Genomic DNA, 14,201 nt, shown 5'->3' with positions numbered 1-14,201 from the left:
TTTCCAGGTATAGACAAATAGATGAGATTTTATTGAAATATAAAATAATGCACACAATACTTAAAGATGCGCAACAGTGACAGGCTAAAATGGCTACCAGTACAAGGGGGTGTCAGGGAAGTCTGCAGGAGGGAGTGAGTGAGGGGAAGGGGGAACCACCACCAGGCCGGGATAAAGGGAAGTCAAACGCACTGCAATACAAAAGACACGCAATAAGTTTCACACAAAGTCAAAATAATCATGCAAAATGCCGTAAATTATACATGCAAAACACAGGCAGGGGAGAAGCAGACAAAAAGGAAGACCTCCACCATGTGACTCACCGCCTACAGAAATATGGCCACCCACCTGTACTGGCACCAACAACTATATAAAAATCACTCACAGGTAGTATAATAAAGCAAAATAACCCCAAAAATATACAAAGTGAATTAAATAGGGACAAAAACAGCAGTGGGTCAGAGCTCCTCCTAATAGGGCAAAAATAAACCATATTAACAAAATAAATAAATATGCCACAAAATTGCTACTGAAGGTATTGCATTACCTTGGCAATTGTCTTACAGCAATTAGGTCATGCAGCAATCACCATCATCATCTCATTCCTGCCACGAGAAGTAAGAAATCACATTAAACATGATGGCACACAACTCAAATGTAAATGTAAAAGGTAGCATTTGTTAACAGGAGGAGGAGTATCTGAAGCAAAACCATAGTTAAAAAAATATAACAAATGACCATTTTACCTGAGAGTTATAGGTTACTGTCTGCATGTGATCTGGAATACAAATGCACTATGTGCTACACAGCACAAGGAGGGGAGGAGAGCAGCCACTGCGTCCACATATAGCTCTGATCCTTCCTGCAACAATCTACTTGAATAAAAAAATACTTAAGTCTGTGCTAAAAACCCACTTCTTCATACCCATGACAGTGCGCACCTTACCGGGACAATATTTCTCCACCAGGACGGTCAGGTAGAGAGAGCAAGGCCAGCCTGCTGCAGGCTGCTTGCAGCTACATTTAAAGGGACTGTGGTGATTAGCACTCACCTGCTATCAGTTGGGCTGATTAAGGGGTGTGGCTGCACTGGCAAGAGGAAGGGGAGAGCCCCACTCATCACATATACAACAGAGGTGGAAAAATAAAAGTAAAAATGTTCCATGTAGTTCTGCCACATGTTGATTCCACGAGTTCAAAAATATGTTTTCAACTTTGTGAATATGCTCAATTAATGCACGGAGAGTTTACAAAATATTTAATAACTTACATACAAACAAATGCGAACAGTTACTTTATGTTATGCACTAAAAAGTTAAGAATCATTAGGTGTTGATGCAAACCACCATTGGTGAAAGTAAACTTTGAAGTCATCTAACTTAGCTTCAAAACGACAACCCAAACCGACATATAACATTCGGTAATTTGCGTCATTAATGACTTCTATAACGACTATTACAACGGCACGTATATTGACGAAGAACACAAACCATGCATTTACTTTCTCTGGATAATAAAAATCAGAAACTCACCGCTACTCGCAGAATAAGCTTACTCTTCTTCTTTTCGAACATATGCGCTCTCGCTGGTCTCTCTCGAATTCAAAGGGCAGGTGAAAATGACCCTCCCAAAATGTCCTCCCCACCTCCCCACGCCCCAAAAAACGTCCTCACTTCCGGCCTGACAGTGGAGGGGCCTGACAGTGGAGGTCTCTAAATTTGTGCAGAACCTGTTTCACTGCTTTCTCCACATTGATGGTGTCAAAAACATCAGAGCAAGTCCAACCCCTAAAGATATGTTTTAGACATGCAAATAACACTCATGACACACGTGACATTAAAAGAAGAACAACTTTATTAAGATTTAATCACTGATTTCTGCTGAGGTAAGACACATGATATTCTGACATAGAATATATTACCTGAGAATAAATCCTGCTAAACTGCAAGTGAAAGGGGCAGCTGTCTTTAAGTTTAGTCCTAATGAGTCAAAGCTGAGTTCAAATTCTTTCACATATTGTGACTGAAGGCTTGGGGCTAAATGGGGAGAGTGTGCGTCGGGTGACAACACAATACTAAAGGAGTATAAAAGAGCTCGACAACACCACCTGGAGGAACCTAAACCCCAGGAATTCCACAAAGGGAGACTTCAGGTCACACAGGTTCAAATTTTACACAGCTGGCTGTGTACTTCTCCTACAGACAACACTGAGTTGACTTGTACAGGTGATGATCAGACCAAACAATACAACCAACAAGGATGCAAGAATCTCCCAAATAACAAACAAAAAGAAAACACACAATCCCTTTAAATAAATCACAAATAATTCAAATATACAATTGCAGGGGAAATCAAACAAAATGCAAAATCATCAAATCAAACAAATTGCAAAATCCTCAATTTAAAGGGATATCAGAGCATCCCAATGCGTATGCATAAGTCTGTAACGTTGGTTGGTGTAAAAAAAAAAACATATTGGAAAAAGTCCAAACGGTAAAGATATGTTGAGCAATGCAGATAACACTCCTGTGTCGTCTGAAGAACAATAACCTCAGTTAGATTTAATCACTGTTCTCTGCTGAGGTATGTTAGAATAATTTGATTATTCTACGTTGTTTAAATGATTTGATTACACTGCGTCTTTTTTCTGTCTCTGTGCGTGACACAGGTCACTATCAAAGGTCAACCTTGGTACTATCTCTCGCTCTATGCATTTATATATTAATCAGGTAATATGATTTTGATACAATGATTATGTTTGTGTGTTAATGTTGGTTTAGAAACTGTGATTACTTTGATTACATATATTCCATTTGCTTAAACTGATTAAGATTATATAATCACAAAGAATATATTTTATATTTCATATTTTTTTAGACTTTAGAATACATTTAGACATTGAAAAAATAAGTGGCTCCAAATTATATCTGTAAGACATAACAAGACAGGAGGTTTTGTTGAATGATCTGGAGAAGAGGCCAGGTCAGGACTTGATGTGCCGGTCATCAGAAGAGAGATTGCCCGGTGACATGCTGTGTGTCCCTGTATTGATTAAGACGGCTGCGGATCAAGAAGGCGGAACTTCCTGAAAAGAAATATACCATCATGTTTAGTAAACAATTGTTAGGATAAATATTGGGTCTGAGGGAAAGAGACGAGGTTCAGACTTCACAAACTGAAACCCGTCTGTGTGTATCAGGGACATGAGTTTTGGACCCGGAGATCTCTGTAATATTGCACATTTCTTGACGTATTGTAATAAAACTATGTTAAATTGAGAACTTGGACGTCTCCTCATCATTCCCCATCAACGATCTGCGCAGAGAAAAAGATAGGTGAGGATTTTTGGTGTTGGTGTCAGATAATTCAGTTTTCAAGGTTTCAGGTATGACACATGATATTCTGACATAAAATACATTACCTGAGAAAGAATCCTGCTAAACTGCAATGAAAGGGGCTGCTGTCTTTAAGTTTAGTTCTAATTACTCAAAGCTGGACATTTCACAGTAGAAGTATTAGAAATCCTTTAACATATGAAAGTTACTCAGTTTTTTTGTGTTGTTTTTATTTTTAATCCAGTACCAGAGGAAGTGGTGATAGTGTTACGCTGCAGCCATAGATGAAGACTACCATGAAGGTCAGAGCTCGTCTATCCAGGGAGTTCATCGCCATCTTCCTCTTTCTGGCTGTGGCGGTCTTAATCCCAGTGCTACACAACATGGAAGTTCTGGAGGTAAGAACCTGGTTTTAGTTGGACACTTGTTGGGCCAGGATGATGGCCCTCATTTATCATCTAACGACAGGGTTCACATGTGATTCATGAAGCTTTGGTATTTCGCCAATCACATCGTGAGAGTGATCGGATGTTGATACCAGGGCTGGACTGGCCATCTGGCATACCGGGCAAGACTTTTGGGCCGAACGACTTGAAAAAACAAAACAAAAAAATATATTTTTTTAATTTAATATATTTTTTGGTTGACTGATTGCCCAATGTCCAATAAAACAGGTAAAGGGAGGGCCCCTTCCTCATTGGTCCCTTCTGCTGTCAATCAGCCAGTATGTCACGGCCCGGCAGTCTCATTGGCCAATGGTCAATAAAAATCAGGTAGAGGGAGGGCCGAGAGCCCTCCTCCTTGGGTCCATCGGCTGCTAATCAATCAATCAGTCATGGCACAGCCAGAAAATAGAAATGTAAGAAAGAAACGCATAGAAGTAGCGGAGAAATTACGAGAAAAACAAACGGCAAGCCATTCAGGCAGATTCTGCAAAATGCGCTAAACTATCTGAAATGTTTGGTGCTGCGGCAGCTGGAGCTGACTCAGCACGGCGCCGCCAGGTGATGATGGAGGAATTAACCTTTAGGGAGTTAGGAGAGAGAGGAGAAGAAGCGATACATATTTCTCTGCCTGGCTCAAATATGAAGTAAGGTTAATAACTTTATTTTGTTAGCTTGCTAACTTTTTGAACACAGTGTAGTTTGCTTGCTACATCGTCAATGTATCGTGTATAGATGGTGTCTTGTTTACAAACAGTAACAGGTGCACGCGCAGCCAGGGGGCAAGAGCACAGTTTCTGCTGCCTCCACTATGTTTAGCACGTCTGAACTTTTAATGAAGTTTAACAGTTATGGACTTAAACTTACTGACTTAATTGGTTGAAGTTCATTGACTGACACAGCAACATGCTAGGCTAGCTGTTGTTACCAGTTTAACATTGCAGTCCCGGTACTGACAGGTCTAGGACTGAAGTGCCCTTGAGCAAGGCACCTAACCCCCCTGCACAGTTCCCCGGGTGCAGTAATGTGCTGCCCACTGCTCCTTGCATGTTGTGTTCACTTGTGTGTAAAAAAAGGATGGGTTAAATGCAGAGGTTGAATTTCCCCATTGTGGGATTAATAAAGTAATCTTCTAATCTTCTTCTTCTTCTTCTAACATGCTAGGCTAGCTGTTGTTACCAGTTTAACATTCTAGTGCCTTGTTGTCATTATTTCATGTTGGTCAGTTCTGTTAGTGTTTGAAGCTGATTTCCTGTTGTCTGTGCTAGCTTGATCAGTTGTTGATAGATTTGCAGTTAATAAACAGACGAGCAGTTGGACGAGAAAATTATGATTTTAGTGTGACAGTGTTAAATTTGCTGGTAGGACATTTCTGTCTCTGCAGGCTAATTTGCTCACCCAAAGGGATCTTTTTAGATATGTAAACATTTGTTTCTTGAGAATTAGTAGAACACCATTTTAAAGTGAACATGGAGTTTCCACTGTACTTTTACAGTACTGTGTGTTCTTTATTATTTTTCCCTGCAGGCCTATTATCTTGCTTTGTTGTGCTGCACGTTATTGCATAAATATTAAAAAGTGAAAGTTATCCATTCTGATTTCCTGTGTTTTGACACTCTAGGATGAGGGCCATCTTATGTAGCCTAAATGTAGTGTAGTGTGAAGTGATATAGTTCAGATATCTACATGTTCAGGAGAGCACTAAGATACTTGGTGAGTTATCAGTTGTGGTGGGCCGGTCGGGGCAAAAATGCCAGGGCTGATTTTTTGTCCCAGTCCAGCCCTGGTTGATAGGCTACATGTGGCAGCTGAAAACAAGTGTCATGTACATATCACACCCTAATATATACTCAGTTTAGAGGTCTCGCCCCGAGAGTTTACAACATTGAAGGATATTTGTACAAGTCACCTTAGTTAGTAAAGTGCACATTTGACATATAATATCACATCCCAGCGGCATTTAAAGAAGGTACATAAATAGGCACACGGTTTATGAAATTAAAACATATTTATTTTTGTATTAATAGTTATATTCTAAGTTTGAAAAAGAAGAGGAATTTCTCAGGTAGTAATTGTCGATGCATATTTCAGCATTGACGTCTAACCATTGAGCAGGAAACAGCCACTTTCGATTTAGTTCACCCAGAGGTGAATGACAAAAAAATCCCAAAACATACATTTCAGTGAACTACAACTTAAAAAACACAATATAAATAATTTAATTTATGAACTATATTGGCCTTACTTGCTTTTAGCACATTTGTTTAATGCATCTTTGTCACCTTGTGTCTTGCCCCTCTGCCAGTTTCAACAGGAAGTGAACGTCACCATCCCTGTCCCAAGAGTTTCCACAGACCCTGACATGCATCAAGGCTTCTGCACCTTCCAGCCACTGTCTCCAGAGGATGCTGTGGAGGAAATCCTCCTTCTAGAAACCATTGCTTGGCCTGAACCTCCACTTTTGCCAGCTCCTCTTTCCCTGAATCGGACCAGTGATCCAGCTCACAGCTCCTTCACCATTCTCCCAGGGAGGGGAGGAGGACAGTGGCATGTAGGGGATCAGCTGGAGGTTCTGATCAAAATGTCTGATTTCCAAGGCTGTCCCAAGAAGTTTGGGGGAGACTTCTTACTCGCCAATCAGGAGCTTGGTGCAGGTGTGGCTGGGCAGGTGGTGGATCATCTCGGTGGCAGCTACTCTGCTGTTTTCTCTTTACTCTGGGAAGGAGACGCACAGGTTCAGGTGATGCTTCAAACTATCATGTTAAAATAAGATGCACTGTAGGGATTTTTTTTTATTGATATATCAAATCATTGTTCACCCTCAGTTACTGTTGTAAACTGTAACAAGCAGATTTTATCATCAGTAACTAGATAGCTAGTTAATTAGGCTAAAAGCTATGATCTGGGTGAAAACAGCAACTCGAGTAGCTGACATTTTGTTTTTCCAACTAACTTGTTTTACAAGGCTGTTTTGTGTCTTGCTCAGTGAATTGATCAAAGTAATACTATTGGAGGCATGTTGCCATATCCAAATAAAGATGCAGGATAAATGTCACTGATTTAACATGAAACAAAGAGTAAGATAGCCTACTAGCTTGTCACGTATATGTGTAAATGTGTAATATAAGTAATTGTCAGCCTCTTACATGACTGGCAGCTCAGTTCCATTGACTGTATATCAATAATGCAATTAGTGCATTCTAAATGGGACAATTATTTATAAAATTGACATAATACTGTCTTGAAGAAGATAATTTACTAGTGATTGGGACCATAGTGTTGGCATGAGTTTTTTTGCTAAGGTAATAAAGTGAGAGGTTGGCTTATTTTGCATTGAGGAAGATAGGACCAAAATGCTTCTGCAACCGCCATCAGCACCCCTTTTGGAATTTTTGGTAGAAGGCAGCTGAAGGCACTTCTGGATTTGCCTCACTGCTCTGACCCGGAGGTTGCCGCCCGCTCATTACCAATTAGTGGGTATCCATATCAAAAGCCTTATAATTGTAAGACAACAGTAACCATGGCTGATTGCTGACTGAAGAGGTGCAAAGGAAAACAAAAAACAAAATGGGTGCTTTTATTTGTTGCCCAACTTGTCTATGAAAGTAAGGAAATAATACACTACTTCTAACTCTTCACAGATTTGGGAGATGGTTTTAGCATTAAAACACTTTGTGAAATACTCTGGGATCAAAAATGTACAAGTCCTTAAGTTAGGACTGACACATCCCTTATTTTTAAGAGTTACTCCTAAATCAAGTTGGGAGCTACTTTTAGCCTTCAGATGTTTTGTGAATACGGCCTCTGAGGATCAGTCTGGTCTACAAGGTTCACTGGTTCACCCTAGTGAGGCTATCCCAGTGCTGAACAGGCTGGACAGTGAACAGCCAGACAGGATTTACTTCAAGAGTGTCTTCTGCTCAGGCTCACTCTCTGAAACAATATCTGTAATGTCTGCCTAACTAACTGCGCTGCCAAGCATATTGTGTCTCAGTCCTCCAGTTCTATTTGCACATATTTAAATGAGGCAATATGCATACATTTGGTGCAAAATCCCCCAAGAGTAAGGGTTAAAGTAAAGACAATAGATGCATCGATGCCATCCATTTTTCTGTAGTAACAGTTTGTTTCCATTAGGGGGCAGTCAAACAGAGGACAGAGTCTAGAGTCTAGAGTTTAGAGTATCATAATACAGCTGCAGATTTAGCTGCAGTAATACAAACAACATATTAGAAATATGTAAAGTACAAGATATTTAGACTAAAATAAAGCAACCCCAGATTTGGTGTGAAATGGCTTTTAATTTAAAAATGATTTCGATTCCTCATTTAAACAAAGTAAAAACTAAATTCATTCATCAAGTCATTTTAGCATTTTCTACATAAGTCCAGCAGACCCAACATGCAATGCACTCCAGTCCAGTAGGTGGCGGTAATACCCCTATATGATGGAAGACCTGCAGTGGATACTCACAAGCATCCTTGGAAATTCACTGAAAGAAGGACTCTGTCCTCGGTAGAATTCTCAGGATCCTTGACATGATGTCAATGACGTAGTATCCTTCAAATTCACACATTTGAGGCTGCTTCCTTGACTCTGTGAAGCACCAAGTTTAGCCCAGTGGTGCCCAACGTCACTATTTGTGAAAACTGCTTACTCATACATACTGAAATAGGGCAAGGAGACAAACTAGACACTGGTCTTCTTATCTAATCTTTAATACTGCATTATATTTAATGCCATGAATTGTCATTCTATCAATTTAAAATCTGAAAGTACAGTTTTTTTCTGGAATGTAGTGAAGCAGAACAATAATGTAGCAGAAAATTACCTATCCAAAGTACCTCAAATGTGTACTTAAATTCAATGCATGCAATACCTAAATAAATGTAATTAGTATTTTTACAATGTTGCAGCAGAGTGCTGTAGTAAAAGATAAACTGCCACTGTACTTGCTTTCATCTTGGTCATTAGGGAACAAGTGCAGGTTGTTTGCTGGATGATGTAAGTGACCCCAGTGATAACCCTACAGTACAGCAGTCTTGTTGAACTTATGCTAAAACTTTACCTCCATCACAAAAAGTTGCTCTTATCTCATTAGCCCCCTGCTGGTGACCAGCAGGACCTTCAACAATTCTAAACATTTTGTCTTTTACTGAAGGGGAAACCTGCAAAGTGAAGCCAAAATGCCTTAAAGCTGCATTGTTTATAAGTGATGACTCCACTTGTTGCAAAAAAAGTTTTATTGTATAGAAGTCTATAAGAAAATGAGCCTAATTCTCAATGATTTATTCACTCAGTAAACGCATTTCTAATGAGTTTATGGTCTCAATGTGTGACAGGAAAAACATGATTTATTATTATTTATAGCAGTGGGTGAACATTGTTATCATGATGGGTTTTCCATGTGTCTGATGTCCTTCAGCCTGATGACTACTTCCTGCTTCCACCAGATGGAAGGTGTTAATGAATAGTTGATGGTGGAGAAAGAATTACTGTCACAGTGGAGCTACTTACTGTAAACAATGTCTCTTCTTCCCGGTGTGTCAGTCTTAATCTATAACTACCCAGGCAACATGCTGTGTCATGCTTCTTTAATACAGTAGGATTTTTTACAGTGTGACCAAATTGTAAAAGCAGGAAGCTCCGGTTCACATGTGGCCAATATAAATTGTACTCTTGGACTGTTGTAATGCTAAACTGCCCAAATTGAACCAACAATTACACCTTACCTTAAACGTACTCCTTCTGACAACTCTGTTTTCACCAGCTGCCAAAATCAGCAAAGCCTACTTCACCCATCATTTTAAGAAATGTTCCACCACACACATATTTTCTGTTGGCGTGAACAGAAGTTAACAGTGTGAAGCTGTAGCTCGCTTGATTGCTTGACCATGTTTTTTGGTTTCTTCCTCATACTGTAGTTGTTTCCACCTTTAGGTCTCAGTACGGCGCCAGCATTTTCCGGGTAAGGACACTTCCTGTTCCTTGTCGTGACTTTGATTTCTTCTTTTTTTTTTATTGCCCTAATTACATTGTCGTCACTGCTAAGTAATACAGCAGACATGGTCAAGCATGTGCTGCCAAAAATAACAAAGGTCTATGAGTCCAGTGCATTTAATAAAACTCCTAAAACAATGTACATGTACAACACACTCTCAGAAATGATGTGCTCAATTTGAACCTCAGAGGGTACAACAGCCTGTCACTGGGGTAGTACCCTCTAAGGTACAGCTGTATCTTTGACATTGACATTTGAACATAAGAAGCTACATACATACCCTGATGTCCAATAATTAGTGTTATCAGAAATAGGGGTCAGTATGAGTACATTTCTGTCCCACAAGGTACATCTTCATTTCTGAGCTCCAATTGGCTAATTATTGGACCTCAACTAACAATGTGTTCATACAATATATGTTCCCAAGTCAATGTCAAGGCTACAACAGCTGTATCTCAGAGGGTACCGCCCCAGTGACAAGCTGTGACAAGCTACCCGTATAGGTACAAGTTCTGCATATTTTTTTTTAGCATTGAAGTAATGACATATTTGCCCCATGTCAGTTTTATAATATTATATATTTAATAAATACTATGACAGATGCGTTAACACTAAACAAAATTTTAATGATAAATAATTACATGATAAATTGAAAGTGATCATCACATCATATTTTATAAACTGATCACACAGTATATCCTGTATGTCAAATCTAAATTTGAAAACAAACTAAAATTTTGAGATATGTTTGCTGAATAATTCTCTGGAAAATGTAGAGGAGGTTAAGCACACTGTTCTATCAAAAAGTAAAGACATAAGTCGAGTATAAATATATGTTAAAGGTTTTATAACCTATAAAAACATCCTTATTCTACCATCAAAATAATTTATAGAAAAGTTCCTTTTACCTCCAAAACTTGCCTGAAAATTTACATGAGACATTATCATTTCATGTGTTGAATGTCCCATCCACTTTATTTCGCCAGCATTTTCAAAATTATTGCAGGTGCTTTTATGCTACTTTAAAATGTGATTTCTTTATTTTGTAAAAAAAAAAAAAAGTTATTGGTAATGTTACCCTTAATCATAATATCTTTACTTGTAAAGTGGAGTGATTGTTAGTTTTTTGTATTATTTCAGGGATATAAAAAAAAAAGTGAAGCCTTCATATTTACACCCAAAGTCACATCTCCAATATAATTATTGGCGCAAGTAACTTACTCAGACTGATTTAATACTGTCCTGAGGTAGGCGATATCTGTTTCATGATATGATTTTATGGTTCTGTAAAATTGACTATTGCCAAGATAATAGCTTCAAGTCTATAAAATGTAACTGTATCAGTATGAATCACATGTTTCAAAGCTCATTGTAAAATAAAGTGGTGTGAGCCTTTGTTTTTGAGTCTTAAAATAGAAACCCAATCAACCTTGAAGGTTTCAGGAAGAAATTTTCCATCCTTGAATATTAGCAGATTACAGCTACACCACTGTAATGCTAGTCTGGTCAGGTAAGTGAGTTCAGGACTGTTGTAGAAAAAACAATTGTCCCTCCATCCATCCATTGTTCTGCATGCTCCACATGTGGAAACATACCTGGCATAAACTTTGCTTTTTTTTGTCTTGCTAGAGTGTAGAAACCTTTACCTTTTTAGTTAATGTCAAAGTACTACAGGCTTTAACTTTCCAAATTATTCATGATGTGGAAGAAACAAGCTGAATGACTTACATTAACAGTAACTAGTGATGAAAACAGCTGCCAGGAACAAATCATAGACTGTATAAATAATGGAGGTAGTGACCGTGACATCACGTGTCAATAAAGTTATATATAACATGATATAGATATAAAAGTTTACCGATTTGGTCTCATAACTTTGACCCTTTCACACTGTATTTTCACTTAATTTTTTTTCAGTAAAAATGTCTTGTTCAGCGTTTGGTTGGACTAACAGACACTCAAAGGAGTCGCTGCTCAGTTTTTTGAGGTAAGTAACATACATTTTGTTTTTGTTTTTGCTAGCCAAAACAAACATCCCAGTTAATGCTCCAATTAATGCTAACATGAATTAGCAGCGGCTTCTCTCAGTCAGGTTGAGGTGTAGAGAGGCTGTAGTCAGTGATCAGATCCCTCTCGCTCCTCCACAGTCCAAATATGGTCTGCTCCCTGTATCGGAAACAAGATGGCGACGAGTGTAACGATGAACTCGATGCTTCCAACGAGCAGTCCACAAACTACGTTCATTATTTATATACAGTCTATGGTTACTTAAAATAATGACGTTAGGGTTTAACTGGGGACACGAACACCTCCTGGGAGAAAGCCATGTGTTTGTTTGACCTATCCATTATTTGAAATTGAAGGGTAAAAGTTGTAAATGTTGACATTTGAGGGTGAATGTAGCACCTTTAATCAGTCCAGTGGCTTCTGCAACAATGAAACAAAATTGTGGTTATTTTTAAGATCAATCCATCTCTGTTTAGTCAGCCCACATTTTCTGGCACAAGCTCAATGTTGATTTCCCTCAGCAAACGTCCTACAATACTGGTCTGAGTGTGAGTTGAGGACTTGGAGAGGAACAAAAAAATAAACATGGAACACCACTCATCTCTGGTTGAGGACTGCTCACCATGCGCCTGTGGTTGGAGGCATAAACATTTTGTTTCCTCTCTCTGATGGGCCACCGGATGTCTGAACACCACTGACCCCGAGGAAAGAAACAGAAACACCCTCCTGTTATCTTTTGGTCCAGGTTAAGACTTATCTTTATCCTTTAGCAGTAAATAGTTTTCTGATAACTACAAGGAACGTATTAGATTATCTTGTTAGTACCATAATGGAGACTGTAAAGAGCTTGCATACTCTTTTCTTTCAAAACAACATATTTAAAAGAAAAAGTTTAAACTCAACAGCTCCTAATAAAATTAAAGGAACAAGTCTGCCTTTTGATAAATAAACCACTCTCCATAAACCAACATGTCTACATACCTTAAACACAGAATACATAATTTGCAGACACTTCTCAAAAGACAACATATATGTATTTGATTTAAGCAATTTAATAAACAACGAAACAACAAAATGACTTGGCTTGGTTCTGGAAAACAGGTTGTGACTTTGTTATCTTGTGCGACGTCCCGTACCATAGAATATCACTTCATCAACTAATAATACCAACGGTTTTGTTTAAATAATGTCTCAGTGTGGCAGTCACTGCCAGTTGTAGCCTACTGTTGGCTACCTAGCTAACATTAGCTTGAGTTAACCCTACTTCTAATATCCGCAACCTAAGTTGTATATCTTACCTACATATCCAGATTTATACCCAGGGGTGTTGATTAGGTAACAAATAGTAGTTGAACTCTTAACCTGGCCAAACAGCAGGATCATCTCTCTAATCTATTCATCACACAAAGAGTTCTGGTAAAATTTAGTGTCTGTGGTTGATCCCATTTTATTGATAAGTTAAATCAAACTGTAGTACATGACCAGACAGTGGGTTATATCTGTTTGTTCAAAATGGAGCTATGAAGCCAAAGTCAGTAAACAGTAGACAGTTTAGCCTAGCCTAGCTTAGCTTTATGTGACAAACAAAACAAATTGTCACATTATTCCTCTTACAAATAATGTAATAATAGTTAATGTTACAGCTACATTTTTATGTAGTTATTTCAGTGTCATTGACAATGCTGAGTAATCTAGCTTCATAAAATTCTTTTTAGCTTTTGCAGTTATAATGTTTCACCATTCCCGGTTACAGGCATGTCATTTATGAGGAAGTTCACTAAAAAGAATTACATGTTCAGCAATGTGTTCAACTGACTAAAAGACAAGAAGAAGACCTTTACATAAATCATCACCATAGTTACATAATCTGACTTTAAAGCTACTTAGAGAAAGTTTTAAGGGAAATACTGAGGACACAGGTGTTTAAATGTTTACTCTGACTTTTTAGGAGTTTGCTCACTATCTAATAAAACAATGACAATATCGTGACTGTATCTAGCTGATTAAACATTTGCTCCACAATGTATTTCTTTGTTGGGATGGTTCATTGAAAAAGTAACCATTATTGTAACACATTTCTCTACAGTCTGCCCTGACATTTTGAACCATACTTTGAAACAAAATTGTGGTTTAAGATTATATTTTAGGATGAAAACAACTAAACAAACATTAAACAAAACTTTTATGCTCACATTTAAAACTATTCTTAATGAAATGTTTGCTCTTAACTTTTATTATTGATTTTTCCTCCCTTTTGCATGTGAACCTGTAAACTTTGAACCCCTTGTTGGCAGTCATTCCTGGGTGCAGAGCTTTGAAGGTCCAGGCATCAACATTGTTCCACTAATGGTAGAACAATGTTTACTCTGTCCTCAGACATGATTGCTACAACCACTGTGTGGTAAAACTGCATGG

The 14,201-nt window shown here is 38.3% G+C and overlaps 1 long non-coding RNA gene across 2 annotated transcripts; it reads right to left on the bottom strand.

Moving 5' to 3' along the window:
* On the bottom strand, window positions 1-1,004 carry LOC131960918 (uncharacterized). 2 transcript variants are annotated; one of them, XR_009389792.1, is made up of 3 exons: window positions 947-1,004; window positions 747-872; window positions 1-605 (listed from the first exon to the last, which is right to left on the bottom strand). It is a non-coding gene; the product is annotated as an uncharacterized LOC131960918 (long non-coding RNA). The 2 variants fall into 2 exon arrangements; XR_009389791.1 differs by lacking the exon at window positions 947-1,004 and having other exon boundaries at window positions 747-925.
* Window positions 1,005-14,201: the final 13,197 nt, after the last annotated feature.

Source organism: Centropristis striata, chromosome 22 (assembly GCF_030273125.1).
Source record: "Centropristis striata isolate RG_2023a ecotype Rhode Island chromosome 22, C.striata_1.0, whole genome shotgun sequence".
NCBI classification, from domain to species: Eukaryota; Metazoa; Chordata; class Actinopteri; order Perciformes; family Serranidae; genus Centropristis; species Centropristis striata.
The sequence above is the reverse complement of the archived record's forward strand: the minus strand, read 5'-3'. Positions and strand labels throughout refer to the sequence as shown.